This window comes from Petromyzon marinus (assembly GCF_048934315.1).
Source record: "Petromyzon marinus isolate PM22_M1 ecotype Great Lakes invasive population chromosome 68 unlocalized genomic scaffold, UKy_Petmar_22M1.pri1.0 chr68_unloc.1, whole genome shotgun sequence".
In the NCBI taxonomy this organism is placed as follows: domain Eukaryota; kingdom Metazoa; phylum Chordata; class Hyperoartia; order Petromyzontiformes; family Petromyzontidae; genus Petromyzon; species Petromyzon marinus.
The window spans coordinates 6,263,083-6,269,190 of record NW_027422597.1 but is presented as its reverse complement, the minus strand read 5'-3'; the positions used below and the strand labels follow the sequence as shown (position 1 = coordinate 6,269,190).

Below are 6,108 nucleotides of genomic sequence, written 5' to 3'. Positions count from 1 at the left end.
TGAACCCTGCACCCTCTGCATTTGACCTGTTGCAACGCGATCCATTGAGACTTCCTGTTGTAGTCAATGTAATGATGGCAATGACAATGGTCATCATTTAAAAAAAAATCCTCGAAGAAGCTGCAATTCAAGCTAAACATGTGTCAAAGGTGATGAGCAAAAGGTCTTACAGCCTTACTTTAAAAAGGTATTGAAGTACTGCTCACGTAAAAAAATATTCGCATCAGTTTCGTTTCGTAAAGAGCATGGTGATGCAAGTGTAGTGGAGTAAAAGATACGCATGGGCAAATTGGCCATATACAGTACATACAGACATACAAACAGTGTGGGTCACATAAGGTCGAGCAGGTGGTGAAGTCACGGGTGGCGTAAACAAACCCGAAGTAATTAAGGGAGTCAAGGCACGAGGGCTGTGATTGGTCGAGAGGCTGTTAGCGTTAAGTGGGGCGTCACGAAGTCTGGGCCGTTGGACAGGTGCGGATATGGCGGGAAAATACCAGCGAGGCACGTGGCAATTAATTAAGGCTGATTGGAAAGGGGATAAAACGCGAGGTGATTTGGACGGGGAGTTGAGTTGTTGTAGGGGAGTTGTTGGCGAGAGGTGAGGAGAGCAGCGAGAGGTGAGGAGAGCAGCGAGAGGTGAGGAGACGGGAGCTGGAAAATGTTAGGGAAGAATAGATTGAGAGCCGAACCCAGAGGACAGTAAATAGCGATAGGGAGAGTTAACGTTAGCAGAGTGGTAGTTACGGGAGAGATAGGTACAGGGAGAGTTAGAGATAGACGAGTCGCTGCGTGTGAGGAGATGGACGAGTCGCTGCGTGTGAGGAGATGGACGAGTCGCTGCGTGTGAGGAGATGGACGAGTCGCTGCGTGTGAGGAGATGGACGAGTCGCTGCGTGTGAGGAGATGGACGAGTCGCTGCGTGTGAGGAGATGGACGAGTCGCTGCGTGTGAGGAGATGGACGAGTCGCTGCGTGTGAGGAGATGGACGAGTCGCTGCGTGTGAGGAGATGGACGAGTCGCTGCGTGTGAGGAGATGGACGAGTCGCTGCGTGTGAGGAGATGGACGAGTCGCTGCGTGTGAGGAGATGGACGAGTCGCTGCGTGTGAGGAGATGGACGAGTCGCTGCGTGTGAGGAGATGGACGAGTCGCTGCGTGTGAGGAGATGGACGAGTCGCTGCGTGTGAGGAGATGGACGAGTCGCTGCGTGTGAGGAGATGGACGAGTCGCTGCGTGTGAGGAGATGGACGAGTCGCTGCGTGTGAGGAGATGGACGAGTCGCTGCGTGTGAGGAGATGGACGAGTCGCTGCGTGTGAGGAGATGGACGAGTCGCTGCGTGTGAGGAGATGGACGAGTCGCTGCGTGTGAGGAGATGGACGAGTCGCTGCGTGTGAGGAGATGGACGAGTCGCTGCGTGTGAGGAGATGGACGAGTCGCTGCGTGTGAGGAGATGGACGAGTCGCTGCGTGTGAGGAGATGGACGAGTCGCTGCGTGTGAGGAGATGGACGAGTCGCTGCGTGTGAGGAGATGGACGAGTCGCTGCGTGTGAGGAGATGGACGAGTCGCTGCGTGTGAGGAGATGGACGAGTCGCTGCGTGTGAGGAGATGGACGAGTCGCTGCGTGTGAGGAGATGGACGAGTCGCTGCGTGTGAGGAGATGGACGAGTCGCTGCGTGTGAGGAGATGGACGAGTCGCTGCGTGTGAGGAGATGGACGAGTCGCTGCGTGTGAGGAGATGGATAGATAGACGAAGAGACTGTGTGGGAAGACGAGGCGTATGAGCGGACGGTGCTGAGGGGAATTCGAGTGTTCGAGTTGTCGGAGCGCGGAGAGGAGAAATTATAGTGTGTGTGAAATTATAAAGTATGTGTGTGTGCGGAACGATGGAAATAAAAGTGACGGTGGAAGAAATGCGTTTGTCGTCCGAGTGAATTCACAGCACTACACAAGTACTGTGAATCGATTGCCTTCAGAACTTATTCCAGTGACTCGGGTATCTTTCAAAGGAGCAAGGGAAAGCGGTAAGGAATGCATTTTAAAGCTATCGTCAATCGTTTAATAGCCCCACACTCGCTACCCGGGTTCCAGAAACATGCCGTTACAATTTAAATGTACATTTAAAAGCTAAAGTTTATTTTGACTTGTGCTGCTGCAACTGTTAAGTCTAGAGTGAGTAGAATTATTGCCTGCTTTTTTCCCCTTGGCTCTGTCTAAAAACAAATATTTAAATTGGAGTAAAATTGAGTCGAGTTGTGCGATGTAAATATCTGTAAACAATGTACAATTGTTATTAGTATATCACTGCAGATGACTATCTTAATGAATATTTAAATTACATTGTTTTTAATACAACATAATGCGGTTCATATGAATATAAACACGTACAGCAGCACTCTGTAAAGAATAGTACAAAGTGACAAATGTGATACCAAAATATATTTCTTGCACCATAACTCATACCCCGGTTTTCCTTTTAAACTAAAGACACTTTTATTTACATGTTTTCTCTCGCAATGTTATTGCTATTTTGCGAGCAGCGTCCTGTCACGCGCTGTACTTTGCAGAGCAGTGCATCACTGTGTTAGGGCATAGCCCACGGAAGCAGATATCACGGAACTACTTCTGACATCCCTTCAACAGACCTTGTTGTTTTTCACAGGTTCATTGCATGGCGTTCAAACATATTTTTAATGCTTAGAAAAGAACGTTATTTAAATTAAGTGTAAAACCAAGTTTCATGGGATGTTATTGTGCAGTCGCTGAAAACTAGGGGCGCCACGGTGGCAAAATGTTAACTTCCTCGCCCGTTATACAGGAGGTCGTGGGTTCAATATAGGCCCCGATACCTGCTGTATATTTGGAGTTTGCATGTTCTCCCAGTCGTCGCGTTGATTTTTCTTGGAGTACTCCGTTTTTCCCTCCACATTTAGAAACGACGTGCGTTTAGCGTATTTTTGGTGCTCTAAATGTCCACGTGATAAGCCACTTCGTTGTGCCAGGTCGCGCATGAAAAATAATTGAATAGCCAAGTGGACCTTACCTGGTAAAATCTAAATTTTAATAGGCCGAGTACACTTGAACATGGTTTATTCACGGGCAAACGGCACCGGGTTCGAACCCAGGACATCAGAACTGCTGGCTCGATTTGCCTTATTCTATAGCCATGCAACCACTCCCCCCTGCACATTCTTAAATGCATCAACATCGAGAGGATTGCATCCGTAATGGTGCACAAATACATCTCACCATGTGCTAATTTAACATTTATTTTAAGATCGAATGCAGACTCATTTTACCTTGTGTTTGTTTGCTCATTAATTTATATTCATGAAAACTCTTAATGTTGTACAAACGGTTTCAAATTGTTGCATTTTTCAACAGTTTTACTTAACTTGATTCCTCTGTCTGGGTCAAATCTTGTAATCAAAATTTCACCCATTTTCTGTTGTCCAATCAATTCCATATTTTCCACACGTACTCAGATCCGATGATAATGCATGCCTGTAGCAAAATCGGCATCAATTAATAAATTAAATCGCTACTTTAAAGCAATTCACATTTTGTATGGACGCCTAATTATTTATATATATGGTTAAAAACGCCGTGGTCCCTAAACTGGAATTGGCTCGCGCAAAACGCAGGCGCAGCATTCCTCAGGCGCCATTGACGTACTCCTCGACCGCGAGTTAAACGAAGTTGTTTATAAAACCGTTTTTAAAACAATTTAAACGAGTTTATTAATACTGATTATTTTCTCAAAGCCCTTACAGGGTCAATCTTCAACCTCAAGTAAATCTTTCTGCCCCTCTCTCTGCTCTGAAGAACCATTGCCTGAAGCAGTCAACTCATTAAACCACTTTTTGTAACGTAAAAAAAGGCATTTGGCGACTAATGGGAGAAGGGCTTCCAACCCATTCTCAAATGTCCCAATAGTGCATCAAAATAAATGCATTGCGGTTTTTTTCAATCAAAATGAATTGCAGATGTTGCATTTAATTATGTACACCCAATATATCAATTGCTTCCCAATTACATTTAGACCACGTCAAGTTGGGTCTGAGTAAATTGACCAAACGGTCAACTCTAAATACTCTTTGGTTCTATTCGGTAAAGTCGCGTGACTTTACCGAATAGAACCAAAGAGTATGAATCCTTGCAGTCACGAAAGCTTCAAATCTAGAGTCGCCTCTAAAGTTCAACTCTCTTCATTGACAATGGTTCTGGTACTTGTACTCCATTTGCGTGTACAGCCTTTGGCCAATCCACTGGTGGATTGGGGCCTACGCACGCCTGGCCATAGGGGTTATTTGACAAAAATTCACCGCGCTTATTGGCATGGGTCGGCGAAGGTGGGAGGTGGGGGGGGAACCATAGACACGGGCGACAGTACAATACAACAATTGATGTTGCTTCACTCTCCCCTGCTGCCCTATGGCAACCCATTATGTGCGTGGTGGTCGCTCATCCCAAGCACTCTCGGGGCTTGAACCCTGCTCAGCTGTCGGACTCAGAAGAGACGGGGGGCGTGGTTTGTGTGCATTGAGCGTTAAGTGCTCGTCTGCCCATTGCAACGTGGTATCGTGGTGGTTCTTCACCTGGGGGTTCACGCTGCACCCATGGGGGGGGGGGGGGGGGTGCGAGATGCCTTTTCTGGGGGAACGAGACATGTACACACGCGTGTTTTGTTTGTGTAATGTAGCTCTTAGGACACCGTCTTGTCTTTCTGTATGTTTATTATTAAGTCCACCGACAACTCCACGAGTGACCATGTACACGTGGGTAGTTAGACGACTGGTCTGAGACAACGCAGCTTCTCGTCTCAAGACAACAACTCTCAGACGGTGGAGACGACGCCGATCCAAGTCGACGACGATGCCGCCAGCTCCCCACGCCGAGCAGCCCATGGCTCCGGCTCGCGCCGCTTCTGAAGCTCGCCCGGTGCGAGCCACGCCGCCCCCAATCACGAAGTTTTCTCACCGCCCTCATCACGTGACCCCGCCGCTACTCACCGCCCTCATCACCACGTGACTCCACCGCCACTCGCCGCCCTCATCACCACGTGACCCCGCCACTCGGTCACGTGCCCCCGCCATTGGGTCACGTGACTCGGTCACGTTACCCCGTCACCGCCCTCATCACACGTGCCCCGCCATTGGGTCACGTGACCCTCCCCCCTCACGTGACCCCGTCAACGTTCGCCTCATCAATCATTAGCACGTCCACCAGTCGCCATGGTCCCGGGGAACCACACTGTCCCGCTCCGCACTCTCTTTACCTGTAAACAAATAAAGCCCTCGTGATTGACGCTTCGGTCACGGACCCTCGCTCCAGCCACAGCTAGCAGCTGAAGGGAAATGCCTATCCACTGCTAGCGTGTTGCCATGCGTTCGCGCGATTTTCCGAACCGGCCTCAAGACTAGTACCTGGTGCGGTGTGTAGTGAACATCGCCACTGGGGAGACAAAGGCGGCTGGGCGTGGTGCTGGCCACACCCGTTCCCCCCCCCTCTCTCGTGTGCCGGCAGCCCTCATTAGGTGCCGCTACGAGTGTGTCGAGGACGTACGAGCAATGCCTGTCGGTGTATCTGAGTGCTGGCGTCCTCGTGCAGTGGTTCGCGCATCGTCACTTCTCCTGGGACTCCAGGTGGGCAGGCAGCTAGCTAGGTCGACTCGGCCTCAAATGAGCACACCGGTTGTTGGCGGGGGGGGGGTAAGACAAAGGCGGCCGGGAGTGCGTGTTGTTGGCCACACAATCCCGCCGTGCTCCGTGCCGACTCGTAATAGGTGCTCGCTAACACCACGGTCCGGCTCAGGGCTACACTGGTGGATGATATTTTTTGCGTGCGCTTATTGCCCTCGCAAAATCGTATACTCGGCGCTTAAAATAACACCTGAAGACAACAGCATCAACAAACAATAAACAACGACGGCGAGTACTCTTTAGTTCTATTCGGTAAAGTCACGTAGGTAAAACAAATTAAAATAAATTTAAATAAAATGAAAGAAACAAAACACGACGTTTCGGAGGCAAAGCAAGCTTCCGTCTTCAGGTGGGACCAGTCACAGCAAAATCGCTGCACCAAGGGGTGAGGTTCTGGGAACCTCGA

The 6,108-nt window shown here is 49.4% G+C and overlaps 1 protein-coding gene across 3 annotated transcripts in view; it reads left to right on the top strand.

Moving 5' to 3' along the window:
• The first annotated feature begins 571 nt into the window (after positions 1-571).
• Positions 572-6,108, top strand: part of LOC116957975 (tripartite motif-containing protein 16-like) — a 29,880-nt gene continuing 24,343 nt past the window's right edge. The window contains exons 1-2 of one of the 3 annotated variants that reach the window (XM_076058185.1): positions 572-639; positions 1,943-2,024. The gene's annotated coding sequence lies outside the window, so the exon portion shown is untranslated. Of the gene's footprint in view, positions 640-1,911; positions 2,025-6,108 lie in introns of all 3 variants that reach the window. The other 2 variants (XM_076058187.1, XM_076058186.1) reach the window with 2 other exon arrangements.